Source organism: Cupressus sempervirens, chromosome 5 (genome assembly GCF_028749045.1).
Source record: "Cupressus sempervirens isolate cs-2001-9-10 chromosome 5, ASM2874904v1, whole genome shotgun sequence".
Classification (NCBI taxonomy): domain Eukaryota; kingdom Viridiplantae; phylum Streptophyta; class Pinopsida; order Cupressales; family Cupressaceae; genus Cupressus; species Cupressus sempervirens.
Window position 1 is genome coordinate 1,003,919,921 of NC_143122.1, and position 13,501 is coordinate 1,003,933,421.

The window sequence follows — 13,501 nt, forward strand, 5'->3', positions numbered from 1 at the left end:
CAATGGGCACAAAAGGCACCTGTTTACCAAGTTTTCACCTTCTTGGTAGAGATTCTTTTTTTTTTTGGTACCATGATGCTTGTTTTCCAAGTTTTCATCAATGGCACTTTTTTTGTTTTTCAATTTTTTTGCATTTTTCTCATTTTTTGATTTTTTTTATTTTTAAATTTTTTTGAATGTCTTTGGTATTACCAAGGCACTTATTTCTAGGTTTTCACCAAGGTAATTATTTTTTCAGGACTTTTAAGCATATACAAAATGCTTTTGAAATTAGATCAGTTGTAGAACCACTTCAAATAGAGTGTTGATGGGCTCCTTGAGCACCTCTTCCTCGACTGTAGAAAGTTGGTAACCATCAGATCCAAATACTGTAGTAATGACATATGGACCAAGCTAATTAGGTTCAAACTTCCCTTTTTGTACCCGTTGTTGATTCTTAGGGTTTACTCTCATAACAAGACCACCAAATTGGGGCTTAACTTTCTTATTGTAGCTTCTAGACATACGTTGTTGATAAGTTCAAAGATGATCACATGCCACTTCTCGACACTCATCTAATAATTCTAGCTCTTGAATTTGAGATTAGTAATAAGGCCCTTCATGGAGATTCTCAAAGTAGGAATCTCAACCTCAGTGGAAAGCACAGCATCCACTCCATATACGAGAGCAAAGGGTGTTGTACTTGTTGGAGTTCTAATACTTGTTTAGTAAGCCCATAAAGCCAGAGTGATCTAAAGGTGCCAATCCCTTCTAGATTTATTAACTATGTGATGCAAGATCTTAAGGATCACCTTGTTGGAGGCCTCTGCTTGACCATTACCCTCGGGGTTATCAATAGAAGACCAATGTTGCATAATCATGAACTTTTTGCACAACTCCTTAAGATCCTTGTTTTTAAACTATCCTCCATTGTTAGTAATGATGGAGGAAGGTACACCATACCTGCATATGATGTAATTCATGATGAATAGAGCTATAGTTTTTCCATTTTCTATAGAGAGAGGGACTGCCTCTACCCATTTAGTAAAGTACTCTATAGCTGTAATGATGAACTTGTGTCCATTTGAAGAAGACGGGTGAATCTGACCCACAAGATCGAAGGCTCATTGTTGGAATGGCCACAATGTGATAGATGGAATTAGCTCCTTGGTTGGAGTATGAATCAAATTTTCATGGAGTTGGCATTTTTTGTAGGACTTGGCATATTTGATTGCCTCTTGCTCCATATTCAGCCAATAGTAACCAACTCTAATAAGTTTATGAGCTAGTGTCAAGTCATTAAAGTGAGATCTACAAATGCCCTCGTGTACATCGATCGATGCATGTTTGGACTCATTAGGTTCTAGACACCTAAGGAGTGTTCCATCGAGACCTATCCTAAACAAGTCATCAGTAATAATGACATGTCGTGAAGCATTACGGATAAGGTGGCCTTTTTCATTTTGGGTTAGACCGTCTAGAATTTTTTGGTCATACAAGTAAGAGTATATATGGTGGTAGCGGGATGAGTCCTGTCCTACAATAGAACAGATCATCCAAGATTCAGGAGAAGTATAGGTAGGGTAGAGTAATGTTTTCACCAGGAACTCATGTCGAAGATCATCTTCTGGCATCTATAACAAGGAAGCAAGAGTAGTCATGGCATTAGCTGCTTTGTTGTCTACCCAAGGAATTTGTTAAAAAGTGATATGAGAAAAGTATTTCTGTAGGTCATCCACCATGCATTTATAAGGCATCAATTTTTCATCCTTTGTCTAATATACATTATTGACCTGGTTGATTATGTGTTGTGAATCACCAAAGATGTTTAACTCATCCACTCTCCATTCAACTGCAATCTTCATGCTATTAATTAGAGCTTCATATTTTGTAATGTTGTTTGTACAAGGAAATGGAATCTTGTACACCTTAGGTAGTGAATACTTCTATGGTGTTATAAACAATAGCCCAGCACTGGATCCTTGTTGTGTCAAGGAACCATCAAAGAACATCAGCCAAGTTTGATGCGTAAGCATCAGAATTGATTCATCAAGGAATTCAATGTTTAGTGAAAGAAGACTACACTAGTGCTTCTGCTAATTAATCAGCAATCGTTTGTCCTTTGATAGCCTTTCACTCAACATACTGAACGTCAAACTCTTTGAGTATCATGATCCACTTAGCTAACCTTCTTGTTAGAGCTGCTTTGCTGAGTAAGTATTTCAGTGGATCAATTTTAGCAACCAGTCGTGTAGTGTGAGCAAGCATGTAGTGTCTTAGCTTTTAGGAAGCAAAGACAATGGCCAAGCAAGCCTTCTCAATAATGCTATAATTCATTTCATAATAAATTAGTGTGCGACTCAAATAGTAAATATCTCTTTCTTTATTATCATTGTCATCTTGAGCTAGCAAAGTACCCAGGGATGACTCTGTTGCTAAGATGTACAAAATAAGAGGCTTCCTATAAATAGGAGGCATTAAGATCGGTGGATTATCAAGGTATTGGTTTATCTATGTTAGACTCTAATTGTACTCTTGACTACAGTTATATTTCGCACCTTTATGTAGAGTCTTGGTAAGAGGTTGTTACCTAATTGCCAACTATGAGATGAATCTGCGAATGGATTGAATTCTTCCTTGTAAGAACCTCATTTGACTGATATTGTGGGGTGGAGGCATGTCCATGATTGCTTGAACTTTCTCTGTATCAACCTCGATTCCTTTTGTAGACACAATGTAGCCAAGTAGTTTTATGAATGTTACAGCAAATGCACATTTCTTGGGATTGAGTCTCAAACTGAATTTCTCCATTCGATCTAGGATAGGTCCCTAATCTTGAAGGTGAGTGTTGCATTTTGCACTCTTAACTAGAGTATCATCCACATAGTCTTCCATTGTTTTATGCATCATGTCATGATAAATTGTACTAACTTCCCTCTAATACATGGCATTAGCATTTTTAAGACCAAATGGCATCACGTTTCAACAAAAGGTTCCCCGTGCACAAGTGAAAGTAGTCTTTTCCTGATCTTCTAGTGCAATTTTGATCTGATTATAACCAGAAAACCCATCCATGAGTGAGTACATTTCATATCTTGTTGTCATGTCCACTATCATATCAATGTTAAGGAGTGGAAAATCATCCTTCAAACATGCTAAGTTCAAATTTTGTAAATCTCTATAGACTCTGATAGATTTTTCATTCTTAGAGACTAGAATAATGTTTGATATCCATTTGGCATAATCAATAGCATGGATGAAACCAGCTTTTAGAAGCTTTTCTAATTCAGCTTTGACAATAATGCAAGATGAGGATGCATTTTTCTAAGTTTTTATTTAACTGGTTTAACTCTTGGCACAATAGATAAATGGTGGATTATGAGATCAAGATCCAAGCCTAGCATGTCTGAGTATGTCCACACAAAATTTATCTTTTTCTCTTGGAAGAAGGCTATAAATTCCTCTTTTTCTTCTAGAGATAGCAACTATGCAAGATGTATCATATGAGGATGTTCTTCTATTCCCAAGGTGATTGGTTGTATTGGATCTATTAACATTGATGATCTTTCCTGAAAGTGACTAGGAAGTGCATCAAATATCTCATCTGTAGGCGTCTTAGAGAGGTTTTCACCCTTGGATACAGCTTTTATTTTTTCTATTTTAGGTTTTGATACTCCATAATGTGGTTTTCACCATTGAACCTTTTATTTCTTTTCTTTTTTATTCTGTGACTAAGATATTTGATGTCAGCTTCAGCCATGTTGATTCTTTGTTTACTAGTGGAAAACATTACAGGTTCAACAGCATTTAGGTAACAAGCAAGAGCATAGTCATTCTGGAATGTAGGGACTTTACTAGATGCATTGGAATGCTAGTCTATGAGCATAGAATAGGTGATTGAAAGAGATGTGGTGGGTTCAACAGCATTCATGGTATAATCATCAAATGTGTGGACAAGAAAATTAAGACCTAGAGCAACTTCATCCATAGCTGTGTTCAAATACCTTTAAATTCTAATGTCATTAATTGAAGACTCGATGACATAAGTGGTATAAGACTCATCTGACCTAACCCTAGATGATTCACCTACTTCGAGTTGATTTTCATATACATAAACTTCATCTATTTCTTTTTATGTAGCTGTGTCTAAGACAAAGTCAAATTCATATTCTTGAGAATCTATGTTACATGGAGACAAACTGTAGAATTCCCCAACAATGATAGGGACAAATTCTCCCTCATCATCTAGATTTTTACAAATTTGTTCAATGACTAAAGCTTGATTAGACTCTCCTTGTTCTTTTTGGGTATGATGTGAATCAGTAGTATCATCAGAAGAATCACTATCACCATCCATAGTGCTGACACATGGTACAAAGTTGTCTGGTTCTACAAAGAATTTAGCAAGATCATCATGAATCGGATAAGGGTAAGGATCTTCATTGTCAACATCGTCCCCATGGTCATCTAACTCAGGTTTTGACTCATGTTCAGATGAACTCTCAGGTTCTAGTAAAAATTTGTTGATCCCTAGATGGAAGGGAACCTTCTTGAAGCCTAGATTGGATGTATCTCAATTTCTTCTAGCTATCACTTTGACAATGATGCAACACTAAATTTTTCAAAATTTAAGGTCCCAACCACCATGGTAGAGGAAGACTCTTTAGATCTTACCCACTACTTATATTCAAACAATATGCTTCAAAGAATTAAAATTCATGAACAAAACAGTTATAAGTGGTTCACAAAGATTTAAAGAAAGAATGAATAGACAAACAACAATGATCCATTAATCACGAAGGTAGTACAAAAGTTAAATAAAATGAGTTATTGTGGAGTATTGAAAAATATGCTTGCAAGTCTCCAGTATGAAAAGTGTCAAGGTTCTGCTAGCACAAAGAAACCCTATGGTCATAGACAAACAATTTTCTCTAGCCTTTATTATTCTTGATCCCATTTTCATGTAGTTTGAGTTTTCTTTGGTTAACTATGAAAGACAAATAGTGAAATATTTAATCTATATTGATTTCAAGGTTACTAGATATTAAATTGGACAACTATGAAATACACTGGTAATGCATTATGAACTTGATCAATTAAACTCTAAAATGGATCAAGCCATGTCATAATATATCCAGAGAATAGATTTGTTTGAAGACTACAATCAGGAAAAACATATCTATAACACAATAATGCAAAGGAATCAAATAAGTATATGTGAAGAAACATCCAGTCAATCTGAACATAAAACTTATTTCTGATACATGCAGATAAAGAGGTAATACTTATACCAGTTTTAGATAATGAATTAAAGATGCAGATAGACTGCAGAAAATTTGACACAGAAGATGGATCAACGTGATACAATCAACCACTACATTTGAAGAGAGTTATAAATACAAATACAATCAATCAGGTGCAAACAGTATGTTGGAGATGGAGAATCTAAGGGATTAGATCATCTAAAACATAGAGTGATGATTGTGGCTCCTCATTATGAAGTTTTAGATTTGGCATCAGGATTCAAAGATAGAATCATGAACCCTATACTCATTTATTCGAGAGATCGTGTTTCATTCAGAAGAAAGATCATGGAAAAGCCACAAAACATTATGAAGAAAAAACAGCGTATAAAGGAATCAACGACAATAAGGAGTCGATTGAAAATATTGGTGACATTGGGTATACACGTTCAAACAAGGCAAACCATTTGCGAATAATGAGACCATATTTTTGCGTTGGAAATAATAGTTTTCATAATACAAAATCTAACAACTTTTTCGGTATCACAAGTTTGAGCATGGAGTTGATAGAACATCCCAGCATTAGAAGCTTCTGCTCCAATACGATTATCTGCAAGAGAAGATTGAGGCATCAAAAATTAAGAATGCGAATAAAGGAATGAAGAACAAATATCTTGCATATGAGAAAAGGCACATGAGCAATCTCCAAATTTCCACAAACAAACTGCGAGTATCTTCTAAAACCCACTTCATAACTTATACCCACGATTAAATGAATCGAGTGATATTATAAGTTATGTGTCTTGCAAACTATATTATAAATTTTATCACTAAGCATAGATTGAAAAAGATTTGCCAATTAGTTATTTGTTATGAAGGGTCACGTTGTTATGGGGAGATCTTAGTACCCTTTCATTGGCTATAAATATAGATGTAAATCAAACAAGACAATTCAGATTCCTACAAATTTTTACATACCCAAGTTATATGTTTATGCACTTTGATATATTTATTTTTTCATTGGTAAAGAAATGAAATTTTGAACTCGGCCCATGAATTTAGATTATTGAGTAAATACATTTATGTGATTCTAGACTCAAACTGCATTGGATGGATCATCTGTAAGGAGCGTCTCCAATCCAATTTTATTTTCGCCATGATCAGTAAGAAATATTTATTTTATTTGCTTAAAGATTTAGAGTTAAGATATTATATAGTTTTGTCTTTTATAATTATTATTTTAATTTTATAAATAATTTATATGATAGATAAGTGGACAGGATGAATTATAGCATTCTAAAATCGAACATCATAGAAATTAAGAAATATTTAATTGTTTTCAAATCTATGTTTGGTTTGTCTCTGAACCACAGGAGTTAAAATACATTCTAAATTGTTTTAAAATTGCGTCTATATATTTGATCTATTGCATCTTGATTACTAAATTGTTTATAATTAATGTGCGCAAAATTTTATAAAGTTGTATGTTTTAAACTTATAATACTAACTCTATAGCCCTTTGACTCTAGTCTTTATATTTTTCATAATTCGCAATCCATATGCTCGCAGTTGTTTCATTTCTTTCCTTTGAGGAATTAATATATTCATTTGTTGCATTAATCTATAAGTATTGTTTATTTAAAAAATTATCACATTTGTATAGTCATTTATTTTTATTTTTAATTCACAATTTGCAAGTTTGAGGTTTTCTAAACACTTGCCATTTTGGAAAACTTTCAATACATTCCCATTCTAATCAATCTACTATAAGCATCTTGGATCTAAGTGTTCTGTCCAGGATTAGGTACACCGGCCTTGGGTTTGCAGAGGCAAAAGCACAAAGGATTTGGATTGTATTGATCAATCCCATAAAGTTGGCCATTACTAGTTGGATATCCCAGCATCGAGCGGGCAAGGCTCGTAGGATTCCAATCTGCGGTTTGGGAACCAACAAACAGGTTCAACCATACCATTTTCGTTGCATCCAATTGGACGATTCCCCTTATAGACAAAGCATTTCATAAGTTTTAGACCTGGACCATACTTTTCATGAGTAATTTCATGAGACTGTTCTATGAGGTCAACTAGACTTTCCTCTTTATATATCCATGCAGTGATGGCTTTGTTTTCATCTTCCTCCTCGAGAGGTACAGTAGCTTTACCAAAGGTACCATTGTACTTAGTTTGAGGTGTCAGCACAAAAGGTCTCTTCGCTTTAGGTGATCTCCCATAATAACAAGGAGATTCAGGAAGAGATGTCAGAGAGAGAACCGGTTCTATGTGGTTTTCACCCATTCCAGTTTCTTTTAGCTTGAATGATTGCTCAATTTGTTTCATCTTATTATCAGGGTTTGTAGACTCCCTATTAGCAGGTACAAAGCATTCAGCATGTTACAAGTATAGCTAGTATTTGCAAGTGTGGTGACTTTAGAGCCGTGAAATAAGAACTTTACGCATTGATGGTAACTTGAGGGTATAGCTCACATTTCGTGTATCCATGGTCTTCCTAGTAGAATATTGTAAGCTAAGGGAATGTTGAGGACTTGACAAGTGACATACCTTTGTATAGGACCAACCTAGAGAGGTAACACAACAAGATCCAAAGATTTACGCTCGACTTTGTCATATACTTTGATAGTTATCTTGTGACGAGGATCAATGGACTCTTTAGAATGGACCAATTGTCTAAGTAGAGCAATAGAGACAATGTTTAAACCAGCTCCATTATCAATGAGCACACAGCGAACATGTTTTTGGTGTATCATGATTTCGATATGTAGAGGTTGGTTATGTGGATGACTCGGTGAATTGTCATCCTCCTCAGAGGACATATAGTAAGGTGAGGTCAGATGACCTACCATAGATTGGAACCTATCAAGATCAAGATCTTGAGGTACATTTGCCTCAATGAGGGATTTGTTGAAAATCTACCTATGAGCAGGAAAACTTTTGAGCAATTCAAAGATCGTGATTTGAGCACTTGTTCATTGTAGCTGATCGAGGATACTATAGCTAGCAATCGCAAATGATGTTGTAACTTTTGCTCCTTTGCTAGATGAACCAACAAGAGGTTTGTCTTTGTGTTGTTATAACTTGGGAGTAGAAGGCGCAAGGCCTTTGAGTACTAACTTGGTGCAAGAACATGTAACAACATTGGCACAAGATTATGATGGTTCGTTGTAAGATGTATTGAATGTAGGGCCCTTTAAGTCAAATGGTGTCTTAGGTTTAGGATTATCTTGTTTGCCCTTAATGTTGATAATGTCGCAATATTGAAAATCCACAGGTTCAACCATGTTGAATACATCATCATCATTAGAGTACGTATAATTGATCTTGTTATGAGATTTTTGTTTTGAGTTTTCTCCTTTTTCATAAGATGGGAATGGTTCCTTGAAAGCCTTGTGATCCAAGTTCTTGTTATGTCCATCCACAACAATGTCACTATCTTCAATTAAGTCTTGAACTTTATGACGTAGGTTAATGCAATTGCTAGTTTTGTGACCTTTGTTTTGGTGGTATTCGCAAAATGTCATTTCATTCCACCATGGAGGTTGTGGTTGTGGATCATAAGGATGAGAGTTATCCAATGGAGATATGAGCTTATTTTGTAGCAAGGTCTTAAGACCACATCCAAAGCTTCATCAAGAGATGTATATTCTCATTTTTTGGCATGTAACCCAAGATGAGTTCTTCGGTTTGTTTGCAAATGCCTTTTTTATCAAAAGGAGGTTTCTCAACATTCTTAGATGTTTTGAGATTGTTTGTAAGATTGAAAGTTTCCTTAGCAAGTTTAGGAGTAATGTTGTCAACAACTCCATCATGCACAACCTCTCGGTTTTGTTCACACACTTGGATTTGTCTTTATTAGAGGTTGATTCTTGTTTAGTGTCCTTCTGAAGGGTTAGTTCACCATTTTTTACCATGAATTCCTCTATCTAGATAGCTTGTGTGACCATGTCTTCAAAGGAGCGTGGACCTTGAAGTTTTATTTTCTACTCAAAGTCGGGTAAAAGATTATCGATGAAGATGCCAAGTTTTTCCATTTGAGGGATTTTGCATGAATATTTGGTGTAAAGTTGTCTCCATCTCTGAAGGAATGTGAGGAAGGGTTCCCCAAATTTATGTTTAAGGTTACATAAGTCTCATATGTTAAGTGGGTGACATAAGTCTCATATGTTAAGTGGGTGTTGTATGTTGTGGGAGTACTATTGAACAAACAGGTTAGAAATCTTATCGAATGTCTTAATACTAGTAGGAAAGCATGAAACCCATTCCATGGCTTGACCACCTAGACTTCTTGAGAATAGACAAATGAGATATGTCTGATTATGCTTAAATTCCATAGACAAGGCACCAAATTCCCACAAATGATCTTGGGGATCAAAAGTTTCAAAGTATTTATCATTCTTGGGTAACTCAACTCCTCTTGGAAAAGGAGGCATGTCTATACTTTTGTCAAAAGGAAATGGACAAAGAACATCTAGGGTGTATTTTTTTTAGGTTTGTCCTTATCACACATCATTTGGGCTAACTGTTCTTGCATGATCTTCAGCTATTTTTGCAATTTAGACGTTTCAATTTCCTCTTCACGTGTAATGATTATTTTGACATTAAATTGATGAGGTAGCTTGGTTGGCTCCCTCTAGAGCAAGTTTAATAAAGTATTTCTCTTTCTCTTCATTAAACAAGATTTCCATGACTTTTTGGAAGTTTTTGTCCTTATGACAATTTTTTGATACGTTCAAAAAGTATTTCTTCGTCCTCCTCATTCTCATCAGTAAAAGGTTCCTTATGTCTTTCATTCCTGTGGTGATCTTGTTCTCAAACATGAGAAGCAAGCAGTGGTCACAAATAAGCCAACTGAGGGCAAAGCAACTTGGAGGGATGGGGGAGTCTTGACCTTTAGTTTGTTTGACAGATTTGGACAAGTTTAAAAACTCGAAAAAGACACACTTTATCCCTATAACCAAAAATGGTAGAAGAAGCAAAACCTTTGTCTCACAACTTAAGTGCATACATTCACCTCACACAGTCGTATCACCTCACTAGAGGGTGCCCGTGTTTTTGGTGTATTCCAAAGACTTAATAACATATATGTTGAATGAGCACCCTTGTAGCAGGGGTCAAGTGCATATACCATCTTCCAGCGTCTAGGTACATGCCTATGGTGAGTATTTATAGGAGAGATTCTTCCCCCTCCTTGCACAAAGATTATGCCCCCTTTCAGAAGTGAACTGGGTAGCAACTAACTAAGAGGTTTTTACTTGGCTTCCATCCATATTAACCCCTGGTGGCTTCGCAAGTGAAATTAAGGCCAGCAACCCACACCAACATCTGAAAGTGCACACACCTGACTAGCAAGACTAGAGTCAACGTCGGCCAGTGCAATAGACAAAGCCTCCTCTTAATATGTAACATCAAGAATCAAAAGGAAGAAATTAATATGGCTTTAGAGTCTTTCACTCTACAAAGCTTCTTTATTATAGTGAGTTGGAATCTCCAGCGAAAGGAGTGTGCTCACTTGGGTCATTCTTAGAGGTTAGTTCACTCTGGTAGGCCCTCTAAAGGTTGACTTGGACTGGTGGTTCAGATCTAAGGGTTCAAGTTCCTGATTTCCCTCAAGGGGGAAAGAGCATACTCCTCTACCTCATCACCTTACCCAAACACGCAAGACATATTTATCACTGAGTTAGCTTAATCGATCATAACTTGTCCTTTCTCAAGATTTTGACTTCCTAAAAGGAAATCGGCATCTCTTCATAGAAAAGACTCGTATAGGAGAACCACTAACTTGCTTGCCTCCCTCGAGTACTATCTTTCAAAGGTGTCTAGGTTTTTGATTTACTCTTGAGCATCACTTCCAAGAAGCAAAGAGCATACTCCACTATTCCTGTGTCTTGCACCCTACAAAATTCACAACCCTATTTAGAGTATGTGTAAGAAAGCAGTAAAAGAAAACACAATGTTTAAGTCAGTGTGAAATAAGTTCTTTGACATGCGTATCTTTGACAACATCTTGCAATTGAACCATCAATGTTGTTTCAAGTGTTTGTGATAGGGTATCTTCAACAAGCATCCTACAAACCACTGTTAAGCTATTGAAAATCAAAAATCAAAAATGAAATTGCTTCAAAAACAACTTGTTAGTTTTGATAAAGTAAAAACAACTTGTTATTTAAAACATAATGATAAAACTGAATTTTGAAAACTGCATTTGCATTTTCTAATGCAAATTTTTGCACAAAATCCTGCACAGGACCGCGCAAGAAAATGGTGTGTACCACGCGAGAAACGGCACAATTTTACACTTTTTTGTGCAAGGAAGTGTAATGAAAGGGCAGAAATCTCGGTTTCTTCACGCGAAAATGAGATTTCTTGCACGAGAATCTGGAATTATGCACGGACGACAGTGACAAGATATTAAAAATGCAAAAAAAAAAAAAGAACAAATGAGGCCAAAAACTTGATTTCTCAGCCCCACGGTGGCCACCAGAAATGTATGTGGGAAATGTGGGCCTCAATCTTCACACACACCTCAACATGATCATTATATGCAGAACCATCCTGGAATGAACATTGAGTCGTTCACCTGAAATAATTTGACAAACCGATCTGTTGCCTCCTAACTAGATGGACTATGCTATTGCTCTCAAAACGAGAAGCTAGCAACCAGACCTCTAGTACGAAGGATTTGATTAAGCTATATGAAATGCATATTAAGCTAAGAGATAAAAAGAGCATATTATTATAATTGAATGTGTTTTAACACTAATATGAGATTATAATGCCAGAAATTTTGAGCTAAGAATGCAATAGTAATGAATAGATATTTCAGCATAAGTTCGATGCAAAATCAATTCAACCTCTGTACTGAGGAATTGAAGGCTCCTTAAATAAAATCCTAGAATTGATCAACAATCGAGATCAATTGGAATGAACGATCGAGATTTTGAAGAAGATTTAGTTAGAATCGAAAATTCCCTATGCAAGTGAGGTTAACTAATTCAGATTTGAGTGTGATAAAGAGTTAACTAAGTCATCTTCTGAGTGTGAGAAAGAGTTAAGTTAATTCCATTTCTAGTTCTAGTTCACTCAGAATTTCCCTTTCTGAACTAAAGAGAAGATTTTGGATAAGATATTTAATTTAATAAAATAGGATATGACCTCATAAATGTATAATCTTAATTGATTTAATAATTAAACTCAATAATTAAAATGAGAATATTATCTTATTAAATTAAATACATTTAATTCCTTTGTACATTAGCTAAAGAGGTAATTTTAATTTAATTAAAGTATGAACACTTATAATTAAATCAAACTTAATTAATAGGTTTAATGACGCTAATTTGAGTAAATACTTAGGAATTAAATAATGAGTGTGGTTCATGCAAATTAGGGTTTTCTGCATTTGACACTTAAGTCAAGTAGCGAGTATCAGAATAAGAATTGCCTAGTAAAATAGAACTTAGGATTGATCAAATAGACCAGAATTGGTTTAGCATGGCAATGTGCCAAATTTGGAGTATTACGACGCCCTATTGAAATCTTTGGGGTGACCAATCAAGGTCAGCCCTATTGAAATATCCAACGTGACCACTCATTAAGTGTTTTGATCTTATGCTAGACAAACCCCAGCATGAGACCCATCTTACCCTTGCACAAGTATCAAGCAGGTCGGCTTCATACTTGTTGCCTTGCCAAGTGTAAAGACCCAAGTCGGCTAGCTTAAACCATTTGAGCAAACAAGTCACTAGGTCGACCAGCTCCAATAAGGCAAATTGTGCAGCCAAGTCAATCTAAAGTGTAGATGGAGAACTTGAAACAAACAGGCACAATTCAAGACTATGTCAAAGCGTTTCAAGTGTTGGATTTGGGGTGCACCAAGTTGAACGATTTTGAGCGCTTGTACCTAATCACTAAGGGGTTGCAACCTTGGGCAAATGAGGAGATCTAGCATCAAAAAGTTCAGTCTCTTGCTGAGGCAATCGTAGTAGCAAACAGCCTACTTGACTACAAAGGAGATGCTGCTAAAAGCTTTGGAAGAGCTCGTGAGAACTAGGGTAAACGGTTCTATCGAAATGAGAAGGACAGCGAGATCTCTTTTAATAATGAAGGTGATCACAAAGGCAACAAGAAGACAAACAAGACAAATGGAAAAGACAACACCAAGAAGAAAGATCCAGCCCTAGAAAAGAAAAAGAATCGAGACTTGGGTTGTTTCATTTGCAACAAGACTGATCACTGTGTTGGCGCTCAAAATCGCAGCCTTGATT

General features: G+C 35.8%; 1 protein-coding gene across 1 annotated transcript in view; it reads right to left on the reverse strand.

Moving 5' to 3' along the window:
- Positions 1-5,328: 5,328 nt before the first annotated feature.
- The window catches only part of LOC149559309 (GDT1-like protein 4), a 30,820-nt gene continuing 22,647 nt past the window's right edge, over positions 5,329-13,501 (reverse strand). The window contains exon 12 of the mRNA XM_089833222.1: positions 5,329-5,832. The gene's annotated coding sequence lies outside the window, so the exon portion shown is untranslated. The remainder of the gene's footprint in view (positions 5,833-13,501) is intronic.